Genomic DNA, 12,953 nt, shown 5'->3' on the forward strand with positions numbered 1-12,953 from the left:
AGGGCCTTGTGGGGCCAGGACATGAGTCAGGGCCTTGTGGGGCCAGGACGTGAGCCAGGGCCTTGTGATGACCAGGACGTGAGCCTGGGTCTAGTGAGGACCAGGACGTGAATCTGGGCCTTGCGAGGACCAGGACGTGAGCCGGAGCCTGATGGACCAGGACGTGAGCTGGGGCCTTGTGAGGACCAGGACATGAGCTGGAACCTGGTGGACCAGGACCTGAGCCAGGGTCTTGTGAGGACCAGGACGTGAGCCAGGGCCTTGTGAGGACCAGGATGCGAGCCAGGGTCTGGTGGACCAGGACGTGAACCGGGCCTGGTGGACCAGGTCGTGAGCCGGGCCTGGTGGACCAGGACATGACCTGGGGCCTGGTGGACCAGGTCATGAGCCGGGCCTGGCGGACCATGACATGACCTGGGGCCTGGTGGACCAGGGCCTTGTGAGGACCATGATGTGGACCGTGGCCTGGTGAGGACCTGTTATGTCCTATCTCTCTGCTACCCTATACCGCTAAAATTGCAGAGATATGTGCAATTGATGGCATTTGCGGAGAAGAATAATCTCCTGCACCCCTCGCAATCGGGGTTCCGAAGAGGCTTCTCTACTGAGACGGCCCTATTAAGAGCCACCGAAACTCTACGTCAAGGAGCTGACGCAGGCCTAACCATGGCACTGGTCATGCTAGACCTAAGCGCAGCGTTCGACACTGTAGCACATATCACCTTGCTACAGTGTCTGAACAGAGGAGGTGTGACTGATAGAGCACTCGGCTGGCTTAAATCGTTTCTGACAGGCAGAAGCTTTCAGGTTCAGCGGGGCTCATTTCAGTCTGAAGAGTGGGTATTGGAACAGGGGGTGCCACAGGGCTCTGCTTTAAGTCCTACCCTTTTTAACTTATATATGGCCCCCCTGGCTGAGTTAGTTCAATCGTTCGGCGTAGAGATTGTATCCTACGCCGACGATACACAGCTCCTACTCACCCTCACCCAAACGCCGGCGGCTGAAGCTAACAACTTCAGAGCCTGTATGCAGGCACTGGCCATCTGGATGGATACGCACTGCCTTAAATTGAACGGATCCAAGACAGAAGTCTTGGTGGTTGGTGGTGATCAACGGTTTTGGACATGTGACTGGTGGCCAAGCTGTTTAGGCGATATGCCTACACCATGTACTGAAGCGAAAAACTTAGGGATATGGATGGATCCCGCACTCTCTTATGAGACACACATCAACCGGTTAGTAGACAAGTGCTTCGGAGTCCTAAAGACCCTCAACAAAACCCTAGATCTTCTCCCTTTGGAGGCTAGGCGTACTATGACCCAGGCACTGATTACGTCACGCCTCGACTATGGGAATGTCCTTTTCCTGGGAGCTTCGAGTAAAAGCATAGGACGACTCCAGACATTGCAAAATGCTGCAGCCCGCCTAGTGCTTAGACTCCCACGAAGAGCCAACTCTAAAACCACCCTGGAGGCCCTCCACTGGCTCCCAGTGAAAAAAAAGAATAAACTACAAAGCCCTCCTGATATGTCATCGGATCCTACGGCACAAAGCTCCTGGTTACCTGACGGGTCTGGTTACCAGGTATGAACCTCGCAGATCGCTGAGATCGGGCGGCATGGGCACGCTTGTGACACACCGCTACAGGAGAGAAAAAATGGGAGGTCGGTCCTTCAGAGTGGCGGTAGCCACAGCATGGAACAAACTTCCCATTAACATCCGCCTGGAGCCTTCGGAAATTATTTTCCGACGGCAACTTAAAACTCACCTGTTCACCTTATAGCTCACTTAATGCCTTATGCCTTGCACGGCTCTCTCCCCCAAAATGAGTTTCTCCTCTCTCTTAGCGCGGGGACACGCCAAGATGGCGTAATTATTCCATGCGCTCTATAAATGTCTTTATTATTATTATTATTATTATTCCTTATAGGTACCCATATATAGGTCCGGGTAATATCATATACTTTCACCTTTTAGGATTGAACCTTTACCTAGTTCAAGTCCTGGGTGCAGCAGGAGGGTTTTTCCCTGAACAATAGCCTCCTATAACTTCATCAATGGACTCATACAGTATGAATGAATATTCATGAGGGTTCTTGGAAACCAGGTAGAAGCTACACCACCTGCATAATATCTATGTACAAGGTTCATCCCCTACGTCATGCTCAAATCCAAAAATGGCTAATACAAGGGACAAGGGACAAAGAAACACTAGATAATTTTTGTATAAATACAGCACATCTTACTGAGTTAAGAGAGAGATCAGGTCTTCCATGCCGACACACTGCAACGAGACGCTGAGGTTCCTGCATTCAGACGCTCCACCTCGCAGTGGTCTGAACATCCCTTGCGGGTTGTTCATTTCGAGACCAGAACGGGGGTCCCACACTCTCTCAATTCAGGTAATGGTATCCTAGGAGGATTCTTGGCTTAACACCTACATACATGCTTGGTACACTTAGGTACATCTACCTAGGATTACATTGAAGAAGTACGCATTTTACCGTAATGTATTTTATATGCTGGCATGCATTCATTATTTTAGCAGAATGGTAGAAATCTATCATCCTTTTACGTTTCTAGCGCATCTAGTTATGTATATCCTCTACTGTCTATCTCAGCACATCTATTTTACACTAGAATAACGACTGTTCATCAAATACATATTGAAAACATCCCAACCGTTTATTCTGTGTATCTATCTGAGAGGATCAGAGTTGTCATGTTTGATAGTTGCCAGAAACTCTTCCCTCCTTGGTAAGAGTAGTTTCCATTGGCACTGTGAGCTAGCTGGTATACAGGCCAACATAACAGATAGAGGTGTCCAGAATCAGTCTGACACCAATCCTATAGTCTATGTTGTCTAAACGCACAGAACCCAGATGACAAGCCAGGACAGGCCTCTATGCCTACACCCCTGGACAGACCTCACCTCCTCTGCACCCCTGGACAGGCCTCCCCTCCTCTGCACCACTGGACAACCCTCGCCTCCTCTGCACCCCTGTACCGGCCCCAGCTCCTCTGCACCCCTGGACAGGACTCACCTCTTCTGCACCCCTGGACAGGCCTCTCTTATGCACCCCTGGACAGGCCTCACCTCCTCTGTACCCCTGGACAGGCCTCCCCTCCTCTATACCCCTGGACAGGCTTCTATGCCTACACCCCTGGACAGACCTCACCTCCTCTGCACCCCTGGACAGGCCTTCCCTCCTCTGCACCACTGGACAGGCGTCACCTCCTCTCTCCCCCCCCTGGACAAGCCTTGCCTCCTCTGCACACCTGGACAGGCCTCACCTCCTCTGCACCCCTGGATTGGCCTCACCTCCTCTGCACCCCTGGACAGACCTCACCTCCTCTGCACCCCTGGACAGCCTCCCCTCCTCTATACCCCTGGACAGGCTTCACCTCCTCTGCACCCCTGGACAGGCCTCACCTCCTCTGCACCCCTGGACAGGCCTCTATGCCTACACCCCTGGACAGACCTCACCTCCTCTGCACACCTGGACAGGCCTTCCCTCCTCTGCACCACTGGACAGGCGTCACCTCCTCCCCCCCCCCCCCCTGGACAAGCCTTGCCTCCTCTGCACCCCTGGACAGGCCTCACCTCCTCTGCACCCCTGGATAGGCCTCACCTCCTCTGCACCCCTGGACAGACCTCACCTCCTCTGCACCCCTGGACAGCCTCCCCTCCTCTATACCCCTGGACAGGCTTCACCTCCTCTGCACCCCTGGACAGGCCTCACCTCCTCTGCACCCCTGGACAGGCCTCACCTCCTCTGCACCCCTCTGGACAGGCCTCAGCTCCTCTGCACCCCTGGACAGGCCTCCACTCCTCTGCACCCCTGGACATGCCTCACCTCCTCTGCACCCCTCTGGACAGACCTCACCTCCTCTGCAACCCTGGACAACCCTTGTCTCCTCTCACCCCTGGACCGGCCTCAGCTCCTCTGCACCCCTGGACAGGCCTCACCTCCTTTGCACCCCTGGACAGGCCTCACCTCCTCTGCACCTCTGGACAGGACTCTCCTCTGCACCCCTGGACAGGCCTCTCCTCCTCTGCACCCCTTGAAAGGCCTCTCCTCTGCACCCCTGGACAGGCCTCTCCTCTGCACCCCTGGACAGGCCTCTCCTAGTCTGCACCCCTGGACAGGCCTCACCTCCTCTGCACCCCTGGACATGCCTCACCTCCTCTGCACCCCTGGACAGACCTCACCTCCACTGCAACCCTGGACAAGCCTCACCTCCTAAGCACCCCGCGACAGGCCTCACCTCCTCTCCTCCCCCTGGACAAGCCTCACCTCCTCTGCACCCCTGGACAGGCCTCTCCTCCTCTGCACCCCTGGACAGGCCACACCTCCTCTGCACCCCTGGACAGACCTCATCTCCTCTGCTCCCCTGGACAGGCCTCACCTCCTCTGCATCCCTGGACAGGCCTCACCTCCTCTGCACCCCTGGACAGGCCTCACCTCCTCTCCTCCCCCTGGACAAGCCTCGCCTCCTCTGCACCCCTGGACAGGCCTTTCCTCCTCTGCCCCCTGGACAAGCCTCACCTCCTCTGAACCCTGGACAGGTCTCACCTCCTCTGCACCCTTGGACAGGCCTCTCGGTGAAGGATTCTCATTAAGGACAGAGGAGCCCAGAGTTCATTCCACCCCATACAGCGCCTCTGACTCCACTCTGAGCCTCGGGGCGCTAAGCACAGGCCCCAGAGAGACACTGCTTCCACGGACAGGCCTCACCTCCTCTGCACCCCTGGACAGGCCTCGCCTCCTCTGCACTCCTCTGGACAGGCCTCACCTCCTCTGCACTCCTCTGGACAGGTCTCACCTCTGCACCCCTCACCTCCTCTGCACCCCTGGACAGGCCTCACCTCCTCTGTACCTCTGGACAGGCCTCTCCTCCTCTGCACCCAAGGACAGGCCTCACCTCCTCTGACCTCTGGACAGGCCTCACCTCCTCTGCACCCCTGGACAGGCCTCACCTCCTCTGACCTCTGGACAGGCCTCTCCTCCTCTGCTCCCCTGGACAGGCCTCTCCTCCTCCGCTCCCCTGGACAGGCCTCACATCCTCTGCTCCCCTGGACAGGCCTCACCTCCTCTGCACCCCTGGACCGGCCTCAGCTCCTCTGCACCCCTGGACAGGCCTCTCCTCCGCACCCCTGGACAGGCCTCACCTCCTCTGCCCCTCCTCTGGACAGGCCTCTCCTCCTCCGCTCCCCTGGACAGGCCTCACCTCCTCTGCATCCCTGGACAGGCCTCACCTCCTCTGCACCCCTGGACAGGCCTCACCTCCTCTCCTCCCCCTGGACAAGCCTCGCCTCCTCTGCACCCCTGGACAGGCCTCTCCTCCTCTGCCCCCTGGACAAGCCTCACCTCCTCTGAACCCTGGACAGGTCTCACCTCCTCTGCACCCTTGGACAGGCCTCTCGGTGAAGGATTCTCATTAAGGACAGAGGAGCCCAGAGTTCATTCCACCCCATACAGCGCCTCTGACTCCACTCTGAGCCTCGGGGCGCTATGCACAGGCCCCAGAGAGACACTGCTTCCACGGACAGGCCTCACCTCCTCTGCACCCCTGGACAGGCCTCGCCTCCTCTGCACTCCTCTGGACAGGCCTCACCTCCTCTGCACTCCTCTGGACAGGTCTCACCTCTGCACTCCTCACCTCCTCTGCACCCCTGGACAGGCCTCACCTCCTCTGTACCTCTGGACAGGCCTCTCCTCCTCTGCACCCAAGGACAGGCCTCATCTCCTCTGACCTCTGGACAGGCCTCACCTCCTCTGCACCCCTGGACAGGCCTCACCTCCTCTGCACCCCTGGACAGGCCTCACCTCCTCTGTACCCCTGGACAGGCCTCACCTCCTCTGACCTCTGGACAGGCCTCTCCTCCTCTGCTCCCCTGGACAGGCCTCTCCTCCTCCGCTCCCCTGGACAGGCCTCACCTCCTCTGCTCCCCTGGACAGGCCTCTCCTCCTCTGCACCCCTGGACAGGCCTCTCCTCCTCCGCTCCCCTGGACAGGCCTCACCTCCTCTGCTCCCCTGGACAGGCCTCTCCTCCTCTGCACCCCTGGACAGGCCTCTCCTCCTCTGCCCCTCCTCTGGACAGGCCTCTCCTCCTCTGCACCCCTGGACAGGCCTCTCTTCCTCTGCACCCCTGGACAGGCCTCTCCTCCTCTGCCCCTCCTCTGGACAGGCCTCTCCTCCTCCGCTCCCCTGGACAGGCCTCTCCTCCTCTGCCCCTCCTCTGGACAGGCCTCTCCTCCTCTGGACAGGCCTCTCGGGGAAGGATTCTCATTAAGGACAGAGGAGCCCAGAGTTCATTCCACCCCATACAGCGCTGACTCCAACCTGAGCCTCGAGGCGCTATGCACAGGCCCCGAAGAGAGACACTGCTCCTCTGGACAGGTCTGACCTCCCCTCCTCTGCAGCCCTGGACAGGCCTCACTTCCTCTGACCCCCACTCAGGCTCAGCATAGGCTCTCCTGACCTCACCATGAATGCCAGGAGGGTGAATCTGATCCATGGATCAATAAATTGCAGCCAAGTGAGTTAGCAGCTCTCCTACCTGAGCAGAAACCTGTCCAGGCTCTCTCCTCCTCCTGGGGGGCCGGGAGGGGGGGGGGGCAGATCTCGGGTCTGGGGGTGGTAAATCTGGGGTTTGAGGGCGGTCTGTAGATGAAGGTGACTGCCCACCAGACAGGGCTCCTTCCTCCTCTGCAGCAGGCTGGACACACCAGGAGAGACCGGAAGAGATGTCAACACCGCTACTGGTGCTGTCTCTGCCGCTGCTGACCCGGAAGAGGAAACCCTTCTCCCTTTCATACAATGTGTGCTCAGTGGGGTTTACCAGCAGGCGAGGAGCGCCCTCTGGTGGCCACTGACAGAACCGCCGCCTCCAGGCTCCAGCAGTGACTACATTTCACATAAACAAGCATTGGTGCCTGGAAAGACACAGACATGGGTGAAACACTCACAGTCCATGACAGGCCTCACCCTTCCCTGGTGTGCTCTTGAGGAGCTTCAGATTCAGCCCCTTATGCCAGCTCTGCCTCCTCCCTCAGTGAAATACCAGCAATTTGTTCATTTTTTAAGCTTCTGCAAAGGGACAGACATGACATTCAGGAGTGAATTTAAATGAGGAATTGTATTTCATTCAATGTGTGCAATGTAGACACAGCTGCTGCAATGAGACTGGGCAGCATTTCTAATGTTCCTGTTCCTGGGGGTGATTCTTTATATTTTACAGGGCCATGAATCCTCAAACCATAGCTGCCAAGGTTTCAGATTGCTATGTGTGACATTTTCATAATTTCAGTGAAATTATGAGTGACATTTCAATGACTATGAATGACACTGTCTTGCGGCGGGCAAAATCAAGTAATGAAGATTAAGGAAACAGATTAATATCAGAAATTACCCCCATTTCAGCAACAACAAACTCTAACAAGGTCTTAAAACTGCAGCAAAGCAGCAGAAATGGAAAGAAGGGCACTAACCGGAGACAGCAGCTCTCAGAGACAGAGACATTTTCCCCTGAAATAAAACCGAACACATAAGTCCATGGAAAAAGCAAAATATCCGAAATTAATACGCCCTTTAAAACAGTAATAAGCTTTGGAAAGACGTTCAAGCTTCTACATAGCCCCTGAATTGCAAACTTACTAACCTACAGCCCCTTTCTAAGATGAATGTTACTGGAAGGGGGCCTGCTAGCAAAAGGAATGTGTTTTAAAACCCACTATTGACAGGGGAGTGGGTCAAAGAAATTATACAACTCCACCACCCCGAACCCCCTAAGTCAAAGTATACACACAAGAAGGGGTGGAGAGATTAGAGTACACGTGTAACAACACGAGACAGAAAAAATAAATCTGTTTTGAAAACTGCCCTCACCCACACACAAAAGTGTGTGACATGCTTCATCATCGGGTCTGCTTACAAAACGCCTTGGTGTAGCCACACTCAGGGCGGAGCATAAGGGAAGGGGAAAAACTAATAATGTTTTGAGAACCTAGTCTTCTCTTCTAACACGACCCATCCTCATTCTTTTTAATCCTGGTTGTGGAACCTATAAATAAAGGTTTCATTGGTATCCACAAACCAGTTTTAAAGCACTTTCCCATTAACTGCACTTTGTCTTATCACCATTCCCAGTCACAGGGTGATATTCACTGTTCTATCACTTGGTTTGTTACATTTGTGTTGTGTCTAGTCATTTCTCAATATTTTATTATTTTTTCCCCTTCCCCTTATGCTCCGCCCTGAGTGTGGCTACACCAGGGCGTTTTGTAAGCATATGTTTTAAAACTTTATGGGATATAAATTGCACACAGATGATCAATCATGGTAATTAAGGAATCATTTTAGAAGCATTAAATGTGAACTTTAACTCGTCCAAGCATGTTTTCTTTTAAGGGACCACTTCTCCCTTTTCCGTCTTCATACTGCTTTTCAATAAAGGTTTTGTTTTGGCATTTATAAAAACAGAAGAGTTCAGGTCTTACAAGCAATACTCTGCTTAGGCCGCATGTGGAGAGCAGGGCACGTGCACAATCCAGTACGGATGACAGCGCTAGGTCAGGTATAACATGAAAACGAAGTACAGAACTCCCATGATCGCTTTTAGGTGACGTCAAGACGCCACAATGTACTAAAGAAACAGCCCATGAAAAATAAAATGCAATCGTTTAGACAAAAACGCAGTCATGTAGATAAGAACAGGAGTATGTGCAAAACAAGAGGGTTCGGTATTAAATACACTTGTATCACTGCTAAAGAATTCCCAAGCAGGCCTCTGCAACAGGTTATGAAATAATTGCATAACATTATGATGTGAATGCAGAGCCGGCACACTGCCCAGATGAACAGAAGGACCCTGCACACATTTGTTTTCAGAAGTTGCTGTCACGGAGAGCTACGACATAGATACTGAGCATGTGAGCTGTGCTGAATTAAGTTTGCTAGAAGAAACCAAGAGAAACCCATTTACTAAATAGATTAATTTTGTTCTAAAAACAAAGCTAGATTGACACAATTTAGCTGAATAGCTTTGACAATTGTGACAAATGAGGCCTCTCTCTTTACAACAATGGAATAAGACACCTACAATGAATTCTCATGTCTTGTAAAAAAAAAAAAACACCTGCCACACACACTAGTTACATGATGACAGAGCGCACAACGTACCACACATAAATCAAGGACAATTTGCAATTAAAGAAGGTTTTACTTCTTAAGGAACGCTACAAATTGAAGATATTTTCCATTCTTATTGAACGATGCCACTCCAGTAAGCAAAAACAAAGCCGGGACTGCATAGAAGAGGATTTTGCTGTGAATAAGCATCACAACCTTTTACTATTTAATACAAACAACTCAGGTCACAAACTGGCACTGAAAGTATTAGGAACGGCAGCACTGGCAGCGCGCTAGCGCTATTAATAAAATGTAAAGTACACTTCGAAGAAAACTGATACCTCTCAAGGAGCAGCAATTGTACGGGCCGGACCTCGCCGCAATGACTACCTCCGACAATCAACACACTCCCGTTGCTTTGCACCACATCAGGGTTTGCATTTCTCTGCTGCTTTCTCGTCCACCTCCCCCTTCAGGGGATCACTCATAAAACAAGGAAAGAAGCAGGTTGTAGTCACAATAAAGTCATGAGACAGAACCATCAGGTGTGACCCACACAGGGGTCTCTCACTCAGTGGATGGGGTCTGAGGACAGAGGGGGTATTTCACCTACACAGGGGTCTCTCACTCAGTAGATGGGGTCTGAGGACAAAGGGGTATTTCACCCACACATGGGTCTCTCACTCAGTGGATGGGGTCTGAAGGAGGGGGCATTTCACCCACACAGGGTTCTCTCACTCAGTGGATGGGGTCTGTTTTTTTTCTTATGGACTTAATCTGGGGAGCGGGCCACAAGAGAGTCGTGCTTCACAAACTTGACTCTACCTTGGAACGGGATGGGGGATGTACATTTAAAAAACTAACAAAGAACTACAAACTACTGTGTGACTTGGAAGACGATTATTTCTCAGTGCAGCCCTTGAGGGGGTGACAGCCTGTTCATGAAGCACAACCCAACTTATTTTTGTAAACGTTTGTACATTATACAGGGAATGTGATTCAGGTAACAGTGTGAGTGTTGTATTGCAGGAGCGAGCAGTCTTAGTTGTTGAGACATGAATCTCTGACGGGTGCATCTTTAGCTCTTTCAACTGTTTGAGAGAGGGTGGCAGTCTCAAATTCTGGGGGCACAGATACCAACAGCTTCCCTCGTAGTCTTTGCTGTTTGCATCTCCAGTTGGTGCAAATGCCACCTAAGAGAGAAACCTTAGTTTGCTTTCTGGAGTCAGCCTGCTTTGCTTTTCCCAAACTTTGGTCAGCAAAGCTAAATGTGTCTTCTACTCAAGTGTTCTTAGCTCGCTTTTGGTAACGTGGCTTGAGCAGTATGGCCTAAGGTGCACTCGAAGGTTAAGCAAAACAGTGGAAGTCACAAATTTCAATGCAGTTTATTAAAAATAGACAAGGAACTTTAAGATTCAAACCAAGTTTAGATCAAAAACAATATTTAATAATTATTCAGAAGCAAACTCTAAAGGAGGGCTGTGATTTAAGGATTATTAATTAGCAAAAAACAAAAAGGTAAATGAATAAAAAAAAAGCAGATCCACTGAATCAATCAGAAAGTCACCTACAAAATTGTAGCTGACTTCGGTAGCTATGCTCGAGGGGACAAAGGTAAGTTTAGTCTCTGGGGATGATCAACACTTGAATTTGATGTGAGGTTTTTGGCTGAATCAGTCTCAGAGGTGACGAGCTGCACAGAAGTGGCTTGAAGTGCCAAAATTCCCACAGAGTAGAGTTGGGTCATCACATTGAACCTGAATCCACAGCCTTCAAAATCTATGAAACTTCAGGCAGTTACAACAGCTGCGAAGTCTTCGGAGCTTCCAAGTTGTGGAGATGGTTCAAGGTTGATCATATGAGCCAAAGCATGGAACATGGTGTGAGGCAAGCAGCGTACTGGAGCTCACGCCGGAGGTTCAAACATGAAACTTGTAACCGTCAAGGTGTATCACAGCAGGTTCAAAGGTTGTTCAGCGTTTCAAACCCATATCTCACTTATCCAAGTGGAAAGGGAGAATACCAATAAAGGCAGATCAAGGTGCAAGAATCTCAGGGTTAGGGCTCTCGGTGCTTACACTGTAGTCGTACAGCGAGGAGCGGGGTGGACACCCGCGTTGCTATTAGCCAATGCATCAATGGGGGCCAATAAAGAGCAGGAGCGCTTCCCTCCGAGGGAAAACAACAGCGCTCTGCCCAGAGAGGACAAGTAAAGCGCCCTTCAAGGCGCTGGGGGGCACAGGCAGCACCAGGGTGCTACGGAATGACCTCTTTCAGCAACCAGGGCCCCAGCAGCAAGGTCCTCCTAGGGGCAGAGGGCAGGAGGGTACAAAAGAAGCCCTCAGCACACAGGCCAGGCAGAGGGGTCCCCATTGCTCCTCCAGTAATCCAGGGCATCAGCAGTCCATGGGCTGGGCATGGCCCAGGGAGGCAAGCCTTCCCCTGGGCCCCAGCAGCAGCACGCCACTGGCAGATTCAAGCAGGCACACAAGAACATTTTGTAAGGGGACACAGCCCCTTTTTATACAGAGTAAACCTTTGTCTTGGGTGCAGGGTGGGGGGAGAAACCAGTCGCAACTGGTTTTGGAGTACTTTGTTTTCCCCAGCCACCCTTTCCATTCACCAGGCAGGCTAGGGTCATCAGTCGCACCTCAGGGGGTGGAGCCAGCATTGTGTGGGGAAAGCCGAGCCCTATTCAGGATCCAGGTGCACCACTCCCTCACATCACACATGCTAATCTCAACACTCACCACAGGGCAGACCCATCATGACTCATGGAGCCTGGCACCCCAGCCAGCTCCAGCCAATCACAAGCCAGCACATTCACTGCACAGACAGGTACACTTCTAGAAGTGGCACTTCCATATTAGACACAAACACACAGAATATACCAATGCGCAGCATTCAATCACACGAGTCCGCACATACCAGACTCGAGCCTGCACACCCCACGCATCAGGAACTACCAGGGACATATACATTCCCCATGCATTCCTATGGGAGGGCAGGCCAATCTCACACTCACACTCAGGGAGCGCACGCACTTTACACTGCGCCACAGTGTCAAAGTGCGCAGAGACCAGCAATCACTATAATAATTTAACAATACCAGGCAAAAAGTTTAGGGGTGAACCTGCCAGAAGGGCCAAGTACAACAGTTCCTTTGCGGACCTACGGACCCGGTATTCCCTGCACCAGTTCCAATCCTACAAATATTTGCAGCTGCGTCACGCCCTCCATGTACACCTCTCTGAGGGCACACGCTTCCCTGGGCACAACCCGCCTGAGGCACAGATCATGCTTGGGGACCTGGGGAAGGTGGGAGTCTCCCGCATCTACTGCACACTAATTAATAATGCTCCGTCCACGCTCGACCGACTCCGACATCAATGGGTGGGAACTCTGGGTGAAGTGGATTGGCGTGATGCCCTGATGGCCCCCATGACTATCACTCCTTCCGCCAGGCTTCGCTTGGTCCAGCTATACTACTTGCACGCCGCCTACCTGACCCCAGCCCACCTTCCTAGGGATGGACTCTGCCCCTCCCCTGCATGCACCAGGTGCGGACATGATCCCGCTGACTTCTTCCACATGCTGTGGGCTTGGCCCAAATTGTCACGGTTCTGCGGTGACATTGAAGAAGAGTTTACGGAAGTGCTGGGACGGGTGGTCCCCCATGATCCTCGAGATAAACTTCTGGGAATTACAGATGGGCTGGACGGGTCCAGGAATGAAAAACTGTTTCTCACAACTGCATTGGATGTGGCTAAAAGGGACATAGCTGCCTCTTGGATATGTTCGGATTCTCCGAGTGTCGA

The sequence above is a fragment of the Lissotriton helveticus genome, assembly GCF_964261635.1.
Source record: "Lissotriton helveticus chromosome 1_1 unlocalized genomic scaffold, aLisHel1.1 SUPER_1_unloc_75, whole genome shotgun sequence".
In the NCBI taxonomy this organism is placed as follows: Eukaryota; Metazoa; Chordata; class Amphibia; order Caudata; family Salamandridae; genus Lissotriton; species Lissotriton helveticus.